This window comes from Prionailurus bengalensis, chromosome A1 (genome assembly GCF_016509475.1).
Source record: "Prionailurus bengalensis isolate Pbe53 chromosome A1, Fcat_Pben_1.1_paternal_pri, whole genome shotgun sequence".
NCBI classification, from domain to species: Eukaryota; Metazoa; Chordata; class Mammalia; order Carnivora; family Felidae; genus Prionailurus; species Prionailurus bengalensis.
In genome coordinates this window covers 206,296,656-206,316,767 of record NC_057343.1, presented here as the reverse complement: position 1 = coordinate 206,316,767, position 20,112 = coordinate 206,296,656, and the positions used below count along the sequence as shown (strand labels likewise).

Here is a 20,112-nt window from a genome sequence, read left to right as displayed (position 1 = left end):
TATCCTGCTCGTCTTTTTCCCATTCCTGCAGATAGCTAACTTTTCTGTAAGTGTTCTTTTCAATTTGTTGACTGCACTTCATGCTCTTTTAGGTCCTGCCTTCTTTTTGGGAATAGGGGTGGGCGGAGAGGAAGGAAGTGTCCTGCAACTACCAATATTTTCCTCTAGGAGGAGCCGCGCAGCCCAGAAGAGAGTGACACGCACCAACTCCAACTCCTCGCCGGGGAACGCTTCATCCCAGCTGCTCGGAATGCTTGGCCCGGACGGCGCTCCGCGCCTCCGCAGCGGGTCTCGAACCGGTCGCCCCGAACTCCCGCTTCACCTCGCGGCGGCAGCCCGGGTCGCGGGGGCGGCAGGCCCGGCCAGGAGTGACCCCTGGTGAGCGGCGGCCGCCGTTTCCCACCCATCCCCTCCCGTCCTCCCTTCCCGTTTCACCCCGCCCCCTCCTCCTCCCCAAGCCTGACAGCCCGCGAGCTGCCAAGCAGGGCGCAGCCATGGGAAGAGGAGGCGGTCTAGGGAGCGGCGGCGGCGGCAGCGGCGGCTGCTGGAGCGGCGGCGGCGGCGGCGGCTGCTGCTGCTGAGCCGAAGCGGCGGCGGGGACCCCGGGCTGGGGCCACGCAGGCCGGAGGCCCCCGCGCCCTCGGCCCCAGCGCGGAAGCGAACCCGCGCCCTCTATCCGGAGGCGAGGCTCGGAGGTACTGGAGGGGGGCTGAGGGAGTCGGGCTCTTCTTTCCCCCCTTTTGTGCCAGGGGACCTGGGAGTGGACCCTGGGGCACCAGTTGTTTATGAAAGTGGGGGTCTGGATTATGTATTTACACGAGTAATTTTTTTCCGGGTGACTTGGGGGTTGGCTGTGCTCCCCTCCTCCTCGCGAAGTTGTTTTCTGCTGGTGGGTTGTCGTAACCCGATCCACGCTGTGTGTGTGTGTGTGTGTGCGCGCGCGCGCGCGCGCGCGTGTGTGCACGTTGGTGGGGGGCGTCAAGGAGTTGGGGGCCACAGGCGAACCATCCCACGCTGGCGCCTGCTGTGACCGATGTTTGCGGTGTCTGGAGGGGCTGCCTCCGAACCCAGTTTTGTTGAAGTCGTAAAAGTTTTGCGAGTGTTTCTATTTGACATCATCAGCGGTGCTGGGGCAGGAACTGCTGAGGCTGCCGCTGCTGAGCGGGGAGAGAGGTCCCTGGCGGCGCGACCGGAGGAGAGGGGAGGTCGTCGGGCTGTGCTCGTCGACACCGTGCGCTCCTCCCCAAAGCGCACCGCCCTCTGCGCCTTTGTGCAGGCTGCAGCCACGCTTTGGCACCCGCGGAGCTGGGGTCAGTAGAGTCACTGCCACCAGTCCCCATGAGCTGGAGTGGGTGGAAACCGTGGCGAGCCGAGCACCCCCAGCCCCGGACACACTAGTGGTTATGAAATCAACCAGGCTCAAAGTTTTGACAGAACTGCCTGGATCTTGAGAGCTGCGGGTGAGTGGGGTAGCGGCGTGTCAGGGGAGAGGGTGCTGGCCGCGCGTGCAGGGTGCCGGGCAGGGTCACCACTCCCGGGCGCGTGGGGGAGTCTAATTTGGGGAGAGTGCTTTATATATAACCGGAGTGGGGGACGCCTTCTCGGGCCGGGCTGCGGGAGTTGGTAACTTGGCTCCGGGTTCGTGTGCTGAATGGGTGTACGTGAGCACTGTGTGTGCGCGCGCGTGTGTGTGCGCCTGGGGAGGCGTGTCGGCGCCTGAGCCAGTAGGGTGTGCAGGGTGGGAGGAGGAGGCCAGAGAGGTGCCGCCCGCCCGTTTGTGCAGCCAGGAGACCTTGGAAGGGACAGGGAAAGGTAACGGGAGGCCAGAGGGTTGGGAAGTCGCAACCCTGCGTAGGATTTAAATACCACGGACTTTAAAACACTAACTAAACCCGTTGCCTTTGAGGAGCTGAGGGCTATAGGTGAAGGTTCCTGAAGCTCTCAGGAGACTTGCAGAGGAGGACAAGGGTTCGAAGACGTGTGTATGTGTAGGCACAGAACCCTGGAGGCCCAGACCCAACTTGGAGCTGTGGATCTGAGATTCCCGGGGTGCTGCTGTGCACAGTCCAGAGACTACATGGTCTCCGTGATGTTTACCTTTAGAATCCCTGGCATGTGTGCCTGGGAAGGCACCCGTCTCTCCTCAGACATGTTGTGGCAGCTGTGCCCTAAGCGATTGGTGTTCTAGGCTAGTTTCCACCTGGGTCACCCTGCAAATCCTTTTCTCTGGAGTGCCAAGGTATATAGACCTTGGAGGTAACTAGTAGGAAACATTTTCCAGAAATTAAGACGCTGGATAGAAACAAAATAATAATTTAGTAGACAGGACTGTTGGTTCCATCTTTTCTGTGATTGGGGATTTGTTTCCTTTTGAGAAAAGCAAAGCTTGGTGTTCCCAGGTTAGATTTCAAGGGGGTCTCTGGTTTCTCTTCAGATGGACTTTAGATGGAGCTGGAAGGATGTGTTTTCACCCAGAGACCCTTGGAAAACATCGTTTGAGTTTAGGCACCACCCATCCCTTATCTCCTTCCACACTTGTAAACTTTTGATTCACATAAGTCTAAGGAAAGTTGGTAAGTCAACATTCAGCTTTTCATGTGGAGTAAATATGTCACAGTGAAATTATAGTTTAGGTCTACTGAATGTCATGGAAAGCCAACACTTAATAGGCAAAGGTGTGAAATAAAAGTCTGTAAATGCAGTGACAAAGTGATGACTCCAGTGTATTTTTTTTTTCAAACCGAGCATAACTTTGTCTTGCAAATATTTGTTCTAGGCAGAATTTGGGGTTGTGTTTTTGATTATTTGTGTGTAAACAGCAGACTCCACATCATAAACCACTTAGAATGGATACTAGACATTTTCTCCATGCTATCTCTGGTGCTTGTGTTAACAGATGTTTACGGTGCTTGGTAACCTATGGGATTGTCATGTGCAGTGTCTTGTTAGGTCAGGACATAATGTTTATAGCAGAATGTAATAAATGGAGCCCCAGTTGCAGCCTGCTTCTGCCAAGTGCATGAAACACCCCAGCATGGAAACAAACCTTGAAGTTGGTCCAACTTGGCAAGTCTTTTTTGGCTATCTGCTGGTAAGCATTGTTAATGTAAAGATAAATTTGAGTGATACAGTGAGAATGTGGCACAGCAAATTGCTTAACTTAGAAAAACAGGCATGGGTTATATTGATTAAATCTGCTATCCTGAAGATTAAGCTTCTCTGGTCATTCTGCTAATAAATTTCACAATTATGGAGACTTGGTTTAGTTTTAGAGAACAATTAAAAACATGTCAGTAATGAAAATAACTTAGTGTGTTTACATATGTCCATAAAAACCCTCCCTTTTTTTTTAAAAAAAGAGAAAACTCTATAATCTCTATGGTAGTTATTCAAATAATATGAGATTTCAAATCATCTAATCACTTTCTGAATATTGAATAGATAAGAATTGAAGTTTGGGGTGCTTGGATGCCTCAGCCGGTTAAGTGTTTGACTTCAGCTCTCTGCTCAGGTCATGATTTCCCAGAGTGGGTTTGAGCCCACCTCAGGTTCTCTGCTGTCAGTACAGAGCCCACTTTGGATCCTCTGTCTCCCTCTCTATCTTCCCTGCCCCTGCTCATGCGCATGCACGCTCTCTCTCTCTCAAAAGTAAATAAATGGAAAAAAATGAGTTGAAGTTTGGTAAGGCTTTGGAGTTAGCCCTCTGTTCATTGTGTAAACAAAACAATGTAGGATGTCTTCTTGGCAAGTCATTTTTTTTTTTTTTGGACCTTGGGCAATATAATATCAATGATGTGCCCAATAAAATGGTTGGTGAGTATGAGCCAACTTCAGAGGTACCTATCATAGGGATGAACTTCCACTTCAGTAGCCCTTTCTATAAGTGGGCCAGCCCACCTCTTCTTGAAAATAATCAGAGGGGGGAATCTTGCTTCTGTCCACTGGCCTGTCCATTCTAGGAGAGATTCATTTTTAGAAAGTTCTGCTTTGCACTAAATCAACATTTTCTTCTACCTATTGACCTACTGTTCAGTTGCTGGAGCAACACACAATGAATCTAATCTCTCTTCCTTTTAAATGCTGTGTTTGAAAACAAACATTTTGCCCCTTCTTCCTGAATACCTTTTTTTTTTTTTGCTTATTCTTGCAGCTATTCTCACCCACAGTGGGGTCCCACCCTTCCCTGCCCTGACCAATATGCCCTAGAGTCCGCATTTATGCTGCCCCTCATCATGGTTGTCATCTCAAACACAGATATGAAATCCTTAGTTCTAGACTTTCTGTATCCATTGAGGCAGGTTAATCTTCATGTACTATTTTAGCCATCTCATTACACTGTTCACTAATTTCAAACCTGTAAACAAGATAACAATTTAGTCTTTTCAGATTATTAGTCATCCATAGTCGAAACATTCTAATTGTTTCAAAATATTTTTAAACTGTACTTCAATAATAAAAAAATTTTCTTTTCATGCCTGAACTTCCTATAAATCTATGGAAAGTGTCTTACTGTGCAGGTGTATAGAATTCTACATGCAATGAAAATGGCTGCTTAATTTCTCCCTGTCAAGGAACACCAAGCCAAAAACAAAAACAAAAATAGACGTAGAATGTTCTGGAGACAAGCAGATTGAAGTTGCATATCATGGACAGGTAGGGACTACAAGGTATTATTTTCCTGGACCTTATTGTGTCTGCTTCCACAAGCATGAGTCAGTACTAGTAATCAGGCATTTACTGATGGCTCATTCTGTCCAAGTCAGACCGTATGCCATCTGGCCCTAAATGAGGTAAAAGTACAACTGACAGAAATGCTTCCTTTGGCAACTGGGATTTAAGATGTACATACAGGACATGACTGAGTCAGCAACCTCTTCTTCCCCTGGAGGTAAATGGCTTGTGATGTGGCAGAGAAGTCCAAAGCAGGTATATCACTGCATCGGTTCTAAGGAAGGTTCCTCCCTCCTGCTGTGTGTCTGGATCCAAGTCAGACAAAGGCTCTCATGGTCTTCACTTACCAAGTTCTAACCTTCTTGGGGGAAGGAAGCAAAGCTGGTATATACAGGGGAGAGGGTCTGGTTCAAAGGCAAGTACTTTGAGGCCCATTGGACCCTAGTTTGAATTTGAGCTTTACCACCAATGTGCGGATTAGCTCCTCTGAGACTCACTCTTCTCCTCTGTGAAAATTACGATGCTTACCATCTGGGCTGAGGTATTTCCACACAACCTCTGTAGCATTTATGGCATTGCACTGCATATTAGACACCTGCCTGGCATGATTGATTTCCCTTTTATGTATCTGTCTGGGGCTTCCCAAGGAAGTTATGTTTCCCCTGCTACCAGCTGAGAATCTGCCTCAGCTGAGAATCTTCTGTCCTCTTGCAAGAAATGTTTATGGTTGATGATGATGACAATGTTGTTTTTCTCAGCAAGTCTGAGTGTGAACAAAATAACTATTTTTCTTGGCAAAGAGAGAAAACCAACCTGTGATATAGGCTGACATCTGGGCCTATCAGAAGATCCTACTTTGTGCATTGACCTTTTGTCAGAACAAGGGGCCAATGCAGCCTTGTTCTTTTTAATAAAATTGTTCATGCTGTCCCCCTCGTGTGTGTGTGTGTGTGTGTGTGTGTGTGTGTGTGTGTGTTTGCAGTGAGATTGCTCACTAAGCCCCTTGAATTATGATCTCCATCTATATTACATTTTCTTCTTTGCTTTATTTTGTTCTCCTATAAAGGGAGGAAATAACCAATGATAAAGTACATATTTTTTTTAAAGCTCAAAAATTTATTTCACAACTCTCCACCTCCTATTTAGCCCCAACCTCCTGCAAAAATGAACAAACAAACAAAAAATTGCAGTACATCCCCAACAAGTTCTTAGACATGCAGTTTCCAACCCAAAGTTCTACTTTGGTATAAGAAACCCTCAGCTTAGGATGGCATAATATGAAACAATAGTAAACTCGATGTCCGGGAACTTGTGTGCCTTCAAGCTGTGCCTCAAATGGGCAATGTGATTTTTGCAAACTATTGAACTTTCCTGGGTTTCATATTTCTTACACATTAATAACAGACAACAGCAACAAAAATGAGGAATAAACAAGATGCCTTCTTAGGATTCTCTACAGGGCTATGATTTGAATTCATTTGATTACTGAATTTCTCTTTTCTCTCAGCTCCTTTGGGACTTTGCTTGAAACTCTTTAAGAACACCTATTTCATTCGCTTTCAGTTTCGTGGTCTACTTTTTCATTATCTGTCTTCCTTGCTCGAAGGGTTCCTCGAAACAGGAAATAAATTTTATTCATTTTTATATTTTTCCGTTCTTTGCTGAATGCTTGTAAACACAGCAGCTGTGGAAAGAGCGTTAGTGTAATTAACGTGGAATGCTTTGGATAGTTGAGCTATAATTCATATCACTTATTTAAGATACAATTTTCATTAAATTTTTTTTTATTTTCAGAGAGAGAGAGCACAAGTAGGGGACATGGGGAGAGGGAGGGTGAGAGAGAATCCTAAGGAGGCTCCATGCTTAATGTGGAGCCCAACATGGGCTTGATCCCATGACCCTGGGATCATGACCTGAGCTGGAATCAAGAGTCAGATGCTCAACTGACTGAGCCACTTAGGTGCCTCAATAATTTTCAATATAAGCATCGAGAAATAGCATTTGCTTATTTTATTCCTTCACCATTAATATTTTTAATCAATTAAGGGAAACAGATAAAAATATAATCACGCTATGCTTTCTGGAGCCATAGCAGCTCACCGAGGTCTGATGCAGAAAATCTTTCTGAAACTGTGTTCTTTTGTTGTTTGTTTGTTGTTGCCATGAGGAGTACCAGAATCTCAAAAGAAGGATGATTGGGTGCCTGGGTGGCTCAGTGGGTTAAGTGTCCAACTCTTGATTTCGACTCAAGTCCTGATCTCAACAGTTATGGGATCAAGCCCTGAGTGGGGTTCTGTGCGTGGAGCCTGCTTAAGATATTCTCTCTCTCTCTCTTTCCCTCTCTCTCTCTCTCTATCCCCCTCTCCTTCTCCCTCTCTCTCCCTCTCTCTCCTTCTCTCCCTCCCTCCGTCTCCCTCTGCAGTTCCCTCTCCCTTCCTACCCCTCACCCACTCATGCTCTCTCTTAAAAAAGTAAAATGTCACCAATATATTTTTTTAAAAAGAAAGAAAAAGAAGGGTGACAGAAACAGTCATGGTTTAGTTTCAACATCTTTCTTCGGTGCCTCTCGCTGCCTTTTAATATAGGCAATGAAGCCTTAGGTCAGGTAACAATTTTACTTAATAATGATTTATAAGAAGTCTGTGATTTTGTCAGAAATTGTTGGGCTGTGTCTTTTTAATTAGCATCTAAACCCACCTTCAAATACTCCATTTCAAAATCATAGATAATTTCTTCTACAGAGTCCTTAAAACTTCCAGATGTGTTTACTGCTTTGATTAGGCCTTGCTTCTTTTGGTATTGACAAGACTTCAGTCAGTTTTCTTTAGAATAATATCGTTATAATCCCAATGAATTACACTTCCTAGATTGTGAATTTGTGTAAACATAAACAAATCTATCTCCAGCTGGCTGGGCTTCTGAGTGAAAAGTGTATCCTGGTGAAGATGCTCATTTCATGGGGATTTGAGGCAGATGATAGAGAATACCCTGATAAAGCCCTTATTCGGTATTAGAACATCAAAAGATTTTGCAAGTTGAATAGGTTCTTTTCTGTAATTACCTGTGGTGGACAGCCTGCTATGCTAGACATTTGCTATAGTGACTCCTCCTTGATTGTTTCTTCAGTTGTTTATAAAATAAAGCATTGAAAATATATTTTTTAAAAACTTTGGAGAGGTATCCCTCTCTGTTCCTGTAGAATATATTAGATATATCATAAAGTCATTGGTCAAAAGAGAAATTCATTTTTTTCTTGCTTAAAAAGTGTACTTTATCATAACAAATATCATATCTATCTTTTTTTGCTTTGAGTTGCCATGTCAGAAAAAAGTAGAGTGTAACTAGTACAAAATAGACATCCGTAGCTCTCCCCCGGGATGCTTATTGAAACAAAAGGTGCTAAGTGATGCGGTAAACAGCTCACATCAAGTTTGGTGATGGCAGGTGACAAACTTTAGTCAGACTTCCAATTCTGATTGCCATTGGTTAAGCAGCCTTTGTCCTTGGTCAGGATGATGGCATATGATTCTAATTCACCGTCTCTGCGGCTTCTTTAGACACCTTCAAGCTATGTTATTGTTATCCCGGAAAACCCCAATTTGGCAAAGCAGAGTGAAAAACAGTCTGGCACAACATATGTGAATGATGAATTATGGAAAGAATACTGAAGACAGAGCCTCTGCATGGCCTCTTCCCCTAGGGGTAGAGGAGGACACCAGAGTCCCTGTGCAAGATGATGAGGAATGAAGAAAACATAGCACGTTGATACCTAGCATGTCAGAAAGATTGAAGAAAGAGGAGCAGGAATAAAGGCGAATGATTTCTTTCATATTCGCAGTCAGCATAGCATCTTATTTCCTTTAGAGACATTGGCAAAACCGTGCTCTGCTTGTCATAGAACAGTTGTTTAATAAATATTTTTGATGACCTTAGTTTATAGTAAACCAGAGAAATGGAAGTGTTGATAAGAAGGATGTGGAGAGCTGGGGGCAAAGGGATATTGAACAGGTCAGGTGATGACTAGAATCTAAGCTCATAATGCAAATTTGGTATTATTCTGTTTAGGTTAATGATAACACCCATACTTGATGACCAGCTTTCCCAGGCGGATCCTGTTCAGGGCCTTGGCAATGTCGAGAAGTTTTTAATATTTGAAGCAAGATGGAGATGTGTTGGAGTTTTTCTGTGCGAATCAATAGGACTTGGGAGACATATCCAGTTTGCCAGCTCTCAGAATGCCTCTCATCAAAGAGCATGAAATTTTAATTCTCTTTGCTTTTGTCCTGAAACTTCATTGCTTTTATTTATTCCTTATAGTACATGTAGGGTATGTGAGAATTAGGAATGTCATCTGAAACATACTTTGAAAACTACTTGGGAAAAAGATGCTGAATAAATAAATTTTTTTATTAGCCTGCAGGATGTAAGTTTGGCCAAGCTAGTGGTATTTTTGGGATCACTTAAAAATCAAAGACAGGACATATATTTATTGAGCCATTACTGTGTTCCCAGGAATGTGCTAGACACTCTGGGGAATATAAAAGTAGTATAAGACATGACCCTTGACTCTGGGGCCTATCATTCAAGCTAGGAAGGCAACACTAATAATGTCCGTTGTGTGATTAAGTAGACAATTATACAATTTAATGAAAAATTGTGTTACAGGGTATAAATGCTATATTTATTTTGAGAGAAAGGAGATTTGTTTGGCCTGAAGTATTTGGGGCAAGCACTTATGGGCAAAGTGGCTTCTGAATTAGTACTTAAACTATGATATATATAGAGAGAGAGAGAAAAAGAGAGCGAGACAAACCAAGAAACCGACTCTTAACTATGAACAAACTGATGGTCACCAGAGGGGAGGCGGGCAGGGGGAATGGGCTAAATAGGTGATGGGGATTAAAGAGGGCACTTGTGCACCGGGTGTTTTATGGAAGTGTTGAAACACTACATTGTACATCTGAAACTAATATTACACCGTATGTTAACTGAAATTTAAATAAAAACTTAAAAAAGAGTTATAGGCTTTTTTTAGTGCCCAGAGTCAGGACACTAAATTTCTGTAATGCCCGGGGTAGCCTTATACCCCGGGAAGAATTATATGTCCTCAAATGCCAGTAGACCGCTGTTGAAAACTGAGTGCAACATCCTCACTTTATTTATAGGTGAGGAAGTGGGAGTCCCTGAGAAGTGACAAGACTTCTCTAGGATTAAAACTCCACTGTGATAGTGACAGGTTTATAACCCAGTTCTTCTAGCATTCTTTCAAGGGTTTTTTCTGCTATACCGCATTCCCACCCATAAACGTGGACTTTACCCATGGAATAGGGTGTTGTTTACCTCTGTCATTCATATGTGAGGGTGATAGTTAAGCTGTGTTAACCACCTGAGTGGGGAGGTTGTGAACTGAGGCAAATGACACCTGACCAGCAGTTCTTTTCACTGTAAATTAGGGCTGGCAGATGCCCTCTGAGGGGCCAACCACTGTGAAAGCCTGAAGGTAGGTTGGAATTCTGGAAAGGTCATGGAGTAGGCTTTGGAATCCCATAAATCTGGCTTGTCTGATGAGATCTGAATCCAGCTTTGCCATTTACTACCTTTGCAACTCTCAGCAAGTTCATTAAACTCTCTCGGCTTTATCTGCAAAGTGGGGATAGTGATTCTTACTTTACGAAGCTGTTGTAGTTTATAGGAGTCAAAGCAATGCCCGACTCATATTGGACACTGCAGAAAGAGATCCCCTGCAGCACCCTTTTGAGAGACTTGGAGAGAGGAGACTTCCTACCTTCACCCATAAAGATCACTTGGTATCTGCTTTTTTTTTTTTTTTTTTTTTTTGCTTCCTCCGCCTTTCCCCATTCCACCAAATTTAGGGCTTTAATGAGTTCTTGAAGTGTTTCTTTTGTTTAAACTATTGAAACGTCTCTCCTTCGGTAGAGTACTACTGGCCAGAGGTTAGTTGCTCATGACTGCACTGTCAGTGTGCCTAGACTATTCCTGTACAACAGAAACAAAACCTATATCCAGATAACTATTGGTGGCTTATAAAATTTGGATTTTAAAAATCAATATATTAAAAGTTATTCCTGGATGTATATGTTTGTCAGAGAGATCTCTACCAGTGTTGGGAGACCCTCCTCAGGCAAGGTGATACTGTCTGTAAGTTCAGGGACAATTGAAAGTTGGCCAGTTGGGGTGGTAGTGTTGTGGTAAAAGGCCTTTCTGGGTAAAGAACAGCCTATGGTGGTCCACTGAAAGATACAAGAGCCTGGAGGAATGCACACAAAAGCCTAAGAGTGTTTCAGTCCTTGACTTTGAGGAAATATGCAGACTTTGACACATAGGTACACAGTTTCCCATTATTGGAACACTTTAAAATTGTTTTTCTTTGTTAAAAGATAATTCTCTAAAAGGGTAAAATGATACAGATATTAATTAATGAAGTAATTTAAAAAGATAATTGTGTAGCCATTTTAGAGGAGAACTCAAAGAACCACAAATGTATATAAAGGAATGTTGAAGAGAATTTGCAAAATCCAATCTATCCACAGGACGGTAATCAATTACATTCCGCTGGACACAGCTGACTTGCACTGTATGGACAAAAATTATTTTTATGAATGATTTCTACAGGTTAACTTCTGTCTCCTCAGAGCTGAAAAACAGCATAGTCAAAGACAAAGGCTCTGATCTCCATAGGATCAGCTAATCCCTGGGGGCCTCAGCATTCCATTGAAAGGATATCCAGTAATCTCCTTGCTCATTTCAAAGTCAAAAGTTTTCCTTACACCCTTATGATTCCATTGGCTTGAATTCCTAATTTGCTGATGAAAATTTGGGGAAGTGGGATTCCTATAACCTTTGGAATTCTCCATCTTTCCCAAATATATGCTTTAGTTTTAAAAACTTTTGATTATGGGAAATTTTAAGTACATACAAAATAATGAGAATAGTATTTTGAGCCTCAGGTGCCCATTCCTCAGCTTCCAGAGTCATCAGTATTTTGCTCATCTTGTTTCATCTTTCTACCGTGGTCCTGACTATTTTAAAGCAATCCCCAGACATCTTGTGTTTTTTCATTTGTACATGTAAATACTTTAACATGCATGTCTAACAAGTAAGTCTCCTATTTTTTAGTAACCACACAGTCTATATTTTATGGGGATAGAGAGATATACTTGGAGGGGACATTATACTCTTCAGGCCTGATTTTGTGATATGTTAAGGGGTCATTTCAACAAAGTAAAATCAGTGTGTGTGTGTGTGTGTGTGTGTGTGTGTGTGTGTGTGTGTGTGTGTGTATGTGTGTGTATCTATCTTCACAATGGTTTTCTCTTGTCATTCAGGCCCCAGCCCAAATGTCACCTTTTCAGAAAGGACAGGACCTCGTTGACCCCAATCTAATAGAGTAACCTTCCCCCAGCTAGGTCATTCTATCATATGCCCCTGTTTAGTGTTGACATTACTTATCACTATTGATACTATCTTGTTTATTAGATTTCCTGTTGTTTGTCCATTTCCACTGACAAAAATGTAAACTCCTTAATAGTAGGAACTTTTTTTGTCTTGTTCACTTTATATCCTATAGAAAATCCTCCGGAAGTTTTTGTTGAATAAATAAATGAATGCCTTTTAGTAGTTAAGAGAAGTTTTTGTTAGCATTCTTCCAGATATTTAAATCTCTTTCACACATCCAAAAATGTATAGCTTTCATGTGCCAGTTCCTAGCATGTTTATAATTTGGTGATTTTCCTCATGGTATGGAGTGAGGAGCGCCTTCCAGGGACCAAAAATAATCCAGGACAGCTAGAATACCTCCCTGTAAATTACCTTGAACTGATACATGTAGTAGCCACTTTATCAGCAAATACAGTTAGGAATAATGTCTTGCTTTGGATTTCTCCCAGAAGCAGACGATGAGATAAAGATTCAGGTAAAAGTTTATTTAGAAAAGTGAAGTAAGGAGGGGAAAGGAGCCAAGAAAGGGTGCATTAGGAAGCAAGATACCTTCAGGCCCTGGAGTTTTTGATCTTCCCAGAGAGATTCTGGGAGCCCAGGCAAAATACACATCTCAGAGTCCCTCTTAGTGAAAGGTTTGAATATTCCCCAACCAGCTTTCATCAGGCTTAGTTCCTGATCAGTAATTCTGGGGAGGACAAAGCAGTCTCCGGATGCAAAAGCGAACCCTTAGGAGAAGAAATGCAGGTGCTAGCAGTTAGGCATTAGGCAGTGGGAAGTAGTAGAGGTGAGGGGATCTGGCTGGGGAAGGGACAGGCAACTTGCCCCGAATAAGACCATGTGTTTTTTTAAATACACTTCTTGTTTGGACTAGTTTCAGATTAACAGAAACCTGTGAAGAAAAATATTAGAGTTCCTATATATTCCTTGTCCAGTTTTCCCTCATGTTGACATCCATAATCATGGTCTAGTTATCAAAACTAAGAAACAAATATTAGTACAATGCTATTAACTAAACTCCAGACTTTATTTGTATTTTCTTTGTTTCAGCTAATGGCCTTTTTGTATTGTAGGATTCAATTTATAATATCACATTGCAGTTTTACAATTTTTAAATACCGTGCATACACTGTTTTATCTGAGCCTTCTCGTGATTAACTAGTCTTTGTAACTAGGTGGTTACTCACTTTCTCTGAGTGAAAATAGAATGATGTTGACATCCAGCATCATTGTGAGACAAGACTATGTTTTGAAAACAAAACAAATACATCAAAACAACAATAAGAGCAAAAGTCTACTCAATAGACATATGTGTAACTGAGCCTCCATCAGTTAGCTAGGAAGTACTCATAACAGTGTGATGACTTGGAAGAAATTTGATTCTGCACATGTGTCCTGATCATCAAATATGAAGCAGGACCCCCTAAATCAGACAAGACTGAGTCCTTCCAATGTGCCTAGCATTGTATGTGCGTGTTGCACTTAATTCTGCTATGAGTCGCATAGCCTTGAGACTGTTAGGCTTACTTGCTCAGGGCTCTTCAGAAATGGTAAATGACACCACTGAGATGAAAAACGTCTCCTGCCTTGGCTCCTACACTCTTACTACTATACTCAGTTATCCCCATTTTTTTCTGCTTGCCCAACACTTCATTGTGGTGACTTTTTGCTAGGCATGTGCTCTTTAACAAGTCTGTATTACTAAACTGCAGTGGATGTGGATGCAGGGTATATTTCTAAGTGAGCTGGGTTAAGCGCCAACCTGAAATCTGTGAATTTTTTCAAAGCCCACCTAACATTTGTAAAACCTGTCATCTTGGTATACACATACATTGACCACAGAGCTCTTCAGAAAGACACCCATACATCAATGACAAAGTTTATTTTTTTATTTTTTTTTAATTTTTTTTCAACATTTATTTATTTTTGGGACAGAGAGAGACAGAGCATGAACGGGCGAGGGGCAGAGAGAGAGGGAGACACAGAATCGGAAACAGGCTCCAGGCTCTGAGCCATCAGCCCAGAGCCCGACGCGGGGCTCAAACTCACGGACCGCGAGATCGTGACCTGGCTGAAGTCGGACGCTTAACCGACTGCGCCACCCAGGCGCCCCAATGACAAAGTTTTGATACAGGGCTAATAACAGTCTTAGAAGCAAGCATCTCTAAAGAGCAGGGCATTGATGTTGTGTAATAATTAAAATATTTTACTGTTTTATAATGCATTTGAGTTTCGGTTGCTGACCTCCATTTTTCAGTCTTCATAGTTTTTTTTTTTTTAAGTGTTACCTCAGGGATATGAAGCATTCAATGAAATCTTTGATTAATCTTTATACTTGCAGTGGCCCAACCGAAAATTTGCCTTGGTTGCCTTAGAGTGCAGGACATGAAATTCAGAAGGCAAAATTCCTATAAATTATTTGGGCTTTGACTCTGGGAAAATAAACAACATGAATATCTAGACTAACCAATGCTGAGATTCCTCTAACCTCTAATTCTAAATTCAGAAAAGAATAGGCTTTAAGGTTTTTTATTTATTTTTACTTTGATTACAAGTTTTGGAAGCCTAGAGTTAGGATCTAATAACACAATCTATGTAAAACACAAATTATTGGCTCACTATGAAATCTAACTTCCAAGAAGATACAAAGGGACAATCATGTGAAAATGGACTTTTTTTTTTTTTTGAAGAAGGAATAAACAGGGATTGACTGAAAGGTAATCGCTTCAGACTCTAATGTTTAGAGCATTAGACATTTTTAAAGGAGAAAAACCATTACCTTTCAGAACCTATGCTCAAAACTGTTTTCTTTACTTAAATGGCTACTTTAAATTGGCATGGTTTTAAACCATGACCTTCGATCCTTTGTATGGGCAATTACTGGCAAAATCTGTTTGTGCAGATTTGCAAACTGTGCTGTAGCAAGCTCCCTTAGGGGCCCTGGGGGCTCCAGAAGAGAGGGCCAGGCTGGCTGCATTGCAGGCCTCCAAACCGAGCAAGAGGCCGTGTGCCCATCTGTTTTACACACAGCACGTCTGAGAAATTCTAAGTTGAAGAAACTGCCTCTCTCTTTAAAAAAAGCAAGCAAACAAAAAGGTTTTAAAATCCCATTGTAGAGTTCCTTATGCGGAACAGACTGCTTTTCTATCTCTTGGTAGGCAGTCCCTTAGTTTCTAGATGAAAAATCACATTAGCTTTTCTGTGTCCACATTCAGATTTACTTTCCAACTTCTCAACTCTAAGCTCCTATAGGGTAAAGGACTGCATAATCTCTACTTAGTGGGCACACAACAGTTGGCTTCACCAGTTACTGTTGTGTGGGCAGCATTAAGGAAGTGGTTACTATGACCCAGGGCTCTATAAAGTTCTTTTTCATATTGTATTGTTTAATCCCATGCAAAACCTCCATGATCCACTGAATTCTACATTTAGTGGAACTGTGGCATTAGGAGGTTAAGTAATTTGTGCAAGGACTCACCATTGGCAAGTGGCACAATCAAGAATCAAACAGATCTTCCTAATTCTGACTCTAACTCCCATGCTGCCAACCATTCTAGCCACCACTATGTGATGGTTTTAATACAATGTTCACACATTCTTTGATATTTCTAGAGGTGGAGTCCAGGTTTCCTCTCCTTGAATGTGGGCTAGACTCAATGACTAATTTAATAGAATGGAAGTGAAGATGTGCAGCTTTAGACACTGGATCATTCAAAGGCATTGTGGCTTCTGTCTTAGTTGCTCTGTCTTTTGGATCATTCTCTCTGGGGGAAACCTGTTGCCATGTCTTGAGCTGCCCTATGGGTACACCCAGATGGAAGGGCAGTAAGGGAGTCCCATAACCGGTGGGGACTGAAGAGCTCAGACCCCCAGTCCGATAGCCAGTATGAAACTGAAGCATCTTGATGACCACCACCATGGGAATGACCTTGGAGGTAGAGCCTTCAGACCCAGTCCAGCTACACAATGACTGTAGCCCCCGCCCCTCAACAGCTTGACTACAACCTCATGAACGTCTTTGAGGCAGAACAACCTAGCCAAACCTCTTCTAGGTCCCTGCCCTGAGACTACAAGATAATAAATGTTTGTTGTTTTAAGTTGCTAAGCTTTGGGTTAATTTGTTATGTGGCAATAGAATAACTAAGGCAGCCTAACATTGCCTTACTTTTTTTAAAAAAGAAATTGTCTTAATTTCCTTGAATCTTAAATTTTGAAATACTGACACAGCAAGGAGGAGTTTTCCAGAAAAAACATGCTACTCAATATAACTAGTAGAATATTAATACCCAATTAACATAATAGTTACGATGATTTCTCTGGGATTTGGGATTTTGTAATCAAAATGACAACTGCTTTAAAAATCCGTGATTTAAAGAGGAAGGATATTAATAATAACCACATTGCTGAAGATAGCATTTTGAACTTTCAAAAAATCCTCATGGGAAAACTCAGGAAGTGTTTTGTTTGATAAGTTATCACTCATAATCTTAAGTTGTCAGGAGCATGCTTGCACTTTATGTGATTTAAAGAGGGACATAAAGCAAAGTTGAATTTTAACCTCTTCCCTGGTGATTTTACCCAGCTTTTCAAAGAGGGTCCTAAAAGTTCATAGGTCAAGCAGTTTCTTGATTTGCTCTGCCTGACAAATTGCATGAATTCTGCTTTATGGCCACTTGCAGTTTAATAAATGACTTGGACTTTGATTAATATCTTTTAGCTTGAGATTAAGAATTTGTATAAGACTTTGGGATATAGTACTATAAACTTATTTAAAGATGGACTCTGAAAGCTGGAAGGAGGTGCATTGGTGTTGGTTTTAGTACATGCATAGGTACTGAATTTGGAGGGGTTTTTTATGCTTATTTTTGAGAGACAGAGCACGAGCCGGGGGGGTGGGGGCGGAGAGAGGAGGACAGAGAATCCAAAGCAGGCTCTGTGCTCATAGTAGCGAGCCCAATGTGGGGCTCAAACTTATGCAAGATCATGACCTGAGCCAAAGTCAGATGCTTAACCAACTGAGCCACCCATGTGCCCCCTAAACTTGAAGCTTTATAAGTCCTTACAAAAGATCCCACTTGATTTGCCTTTAAAAATTATGTGAAAGTGATTTTTTTCTTGTATATTTACAAAGCAATTTAAGTGAGTTAAGGAATTCATCATGAAATAGATACGGCTAGTTCTTGTTTGGTAATCAGAATGAAAGTAAGGTAGAGCTGCTACCTTTTCCTTGCCTAAGCTGGAAAACATAGATCAGACTCTCCTAGTCTTTCCCTTTCAATGTGTTTTCCTCCATGCAGCTTGCACCGTGAGTTCTCAAAACCATTTTTTATATTCAACTGGACTTGATAGTATATACTTGACCTTGATTCATGGGTTTGTGCTGCAGACGGAGATAAAGAGGAATACAGATAGCCTGAGTGTAAAAATCCAGTACACATTCATTCATATGCTCACCTACTCACAAACTCACTAATTTAATCTACACTTTGCCCAGAATAGTGGACTAGGTGCTAGAATACTTTAATAAGCAACCCAGAAATAGTCTCTTTTCTTTTTTTAAAAAAAATTTTTTTTTTTAGCGTTTATTTTTGAGACAGAGAGAGACAGAGCATGAACAGGGGAGGGGCAGAGAGAGAGGGAGACACAGAATCTGAAACAGGCTCCAGGCTCTGAGCTGTCAGCACAGAGCCCGACGCGGGGCTCAAACTCATGGACCGCGAGATCATGACCTAAGCTGAAGTCGGACGCTTAACCAACCAAGCCACCCAGGCGCCCCAAGAAATAGTCTCTTTTCTATTAGAGTTCATGGTCTAAGATGGAGAAAAACATTAAACAAGTATAATTAAAAAATTAAAAACTGGTGTGGGGCACCTGGGTGTTTCAGTTGATTCAGTGTCTGACTCTTGATTTTGGCTCAAGTCATGATCTCATGGTCATGGGATCGAGCCTTGTGTCAGGGTCTGTGCTGAGCGTGAAGCCTGTTTTGGATTCTCTCTCTCTTCCCCTTCCTCACTTGTGCTCGCTCTCTGCCTCAAAATAAATAAATAAACATTTTTAAAAAAACCTGTTGTAAGTAATATGAAGTAAAAGTGTAAGGGAATTTGATCTGTTTGGGGCTTGGTGGTTGAGGAAGGTTTTCAAAAGAAAATATTTAAAATCTAAAGGAGTAGAAGTAGGAGGAAGACAGAAGAGCAATCTGGGCAAAGGGAACAGGAGTCAAGAAGATACCTGGTACTTTCGAGAACAGAAAACAGTCAGGGTGCCCAGAGTTCAGAGCAGGGAAGGAGTATGATGTAAGAAGGGGCCAAAGAAGGGACTATATCTTACATGGTGTTGCAGACTGTGTTATAGTCTTTATTTATCGTAAAAGCAATAGAAAACCATAGAAGGTTTTGAAGCATGGGGGGGGGGGGGGGGAGGGGTGGTGTGTGACACCATGAGGTCTGCATTTTAAGGAGATTACCTGGCTCTCAGAGGCCAAGGACAGAAAACAGTTTAAATGCTGATAAAGGGAAAAGTGAAAGTCCTGCACATGTCCTTTAGATTAGTAAAGTGGATGTTCTAGGACTTTAAGGAGAGGTACATGGGTGCAGTGATGGGGGCAGAGGCCAGAATGAAGTGTCTTGGTGAGTGGGTGGAAAGGGAAGGAGACAGTGGATAAAGGTAACTCAAGACATTTGACTGTCAAGGGAATCAAAAGGATAGAGCTTTAGCTGGAGAAGGAAACAGTTATGGGAGGGTTTGATAAAGGTGGGCGATTTGAGTATGTTTAAACGTTGATAGGGAAGGCCAGTTGGGTGAAACCCTAATCACGTAAGGTTCCTGAGAAGATAGGAGTGGTTAGATCCAGAGCGCTTGGGAGTAACTGGAGAGGAGAAAGGGTGCTAGCCCTTCTGTCCAGGGAAGGAAGGAGGAGGAATGTGTGCAGATGTTGAGGTGTGGTAGCTGAAAGTTAAAGACATTTCTATTCCGTGGTCTCTATGTGTTCTATGGCCTCTATCTGCTTTGGAAGGTCAGTGTGAAACAGGAAGGAGGTGGCATACTGGAAAAGAAAGGAGATAATTTCAGGTGTTTGAGGAGGAGAGAGAAAGCTAGAACATAAAAGGGAATAAATTAGTAAAGCTTAGTAGGATTGCTAGTCATTACTTGAAGGCCGGACTGGGGTCGATGATCACAAATTCAGGGTAGTGCCACTGTTAAAAGTATTACAAAATATGTGACCCTTTCTGGAGGTGTTCCACAGTTCACCAGGCACAGAGAAAGTGGAATCATCTAGACGTAGGGCTTTGTCTGAGAGGTATGATGGAAAGATGACAGCAGCACGGGAGCCATGGAAATGACAAACCAGGAGTCAAAGTCAAAGCCAAAGCTGGTTAAGCATAAAGTAGACAGGAGAGGGAGGGAGTAGAGGTCTGTGTGAAGGTTGTAGTCAGAGAAGCTGATTAAAGGTGATGGGAGAACAGAAGTCAGTGATGAGAACAGGTTGGTGCATACCCCACCAATTAAATCCAAATCTCAGGGGCGGGGCCTATCAATTATTTAAAGGTCCTCAGGCAAGTCCAGTGCTTTTTAAAAAAGGAATATAATGCCAATGTCATTGTCATTAAGCCCATGATGGCAAAAGATACTAGTAGTGTGAAATCAAGTTGAAGAGACAAAAAGAGAAAGCAAAGAATTGTGCCTTTAAAATAAAATAGGTGTGCCTGGGTGGCTCAGTTGGTTAAGCTTTCGACTCTTGATTTCGGCTCAGGTCATCATCCCAGTGTTGTGGGATCGAGACCCATGTTGGGCTCAGCACTGACAGTTTGGAACCTGCTTGGAATTCTCTTTCTCTCTTCCTCTGCCTCTCCCCCACTTGTGTGCACGTGTGTGCACTCTCTCTCTCTCTCTCTCTCTCAAATAAAAAAAAATAGTAATAAAAAATAAAAAGACAGAAACCACACATTTCCTTCTTTACAAATTGAAGTCATAAGCCTTGCCTTC

General features: G+C 42.4%; 1 protein-coding gene across 2 annotated transcripts in view; it reads left to right on the top strand.

Annotated features, from left to right (window-relative positions):
* Nucleotides 1-270: 270 nt before the first annotated feature.
* The window catches only part of GHR (growth hormone receptor), a 272,895-nt gene continuing 253,053 nt past the window's right edge, over nt 271-20,112 (top strand). For both annotated transcript variants that reach the window (XM_043599152.1, XM_043599144.1), the window contains exon 1: nt 271-695. The gene's annotated coding sequence lies outside the window, so the exon portion shown is untranslated. The remainder of the gene's footprint in view (nt 696-20,112) is intronic.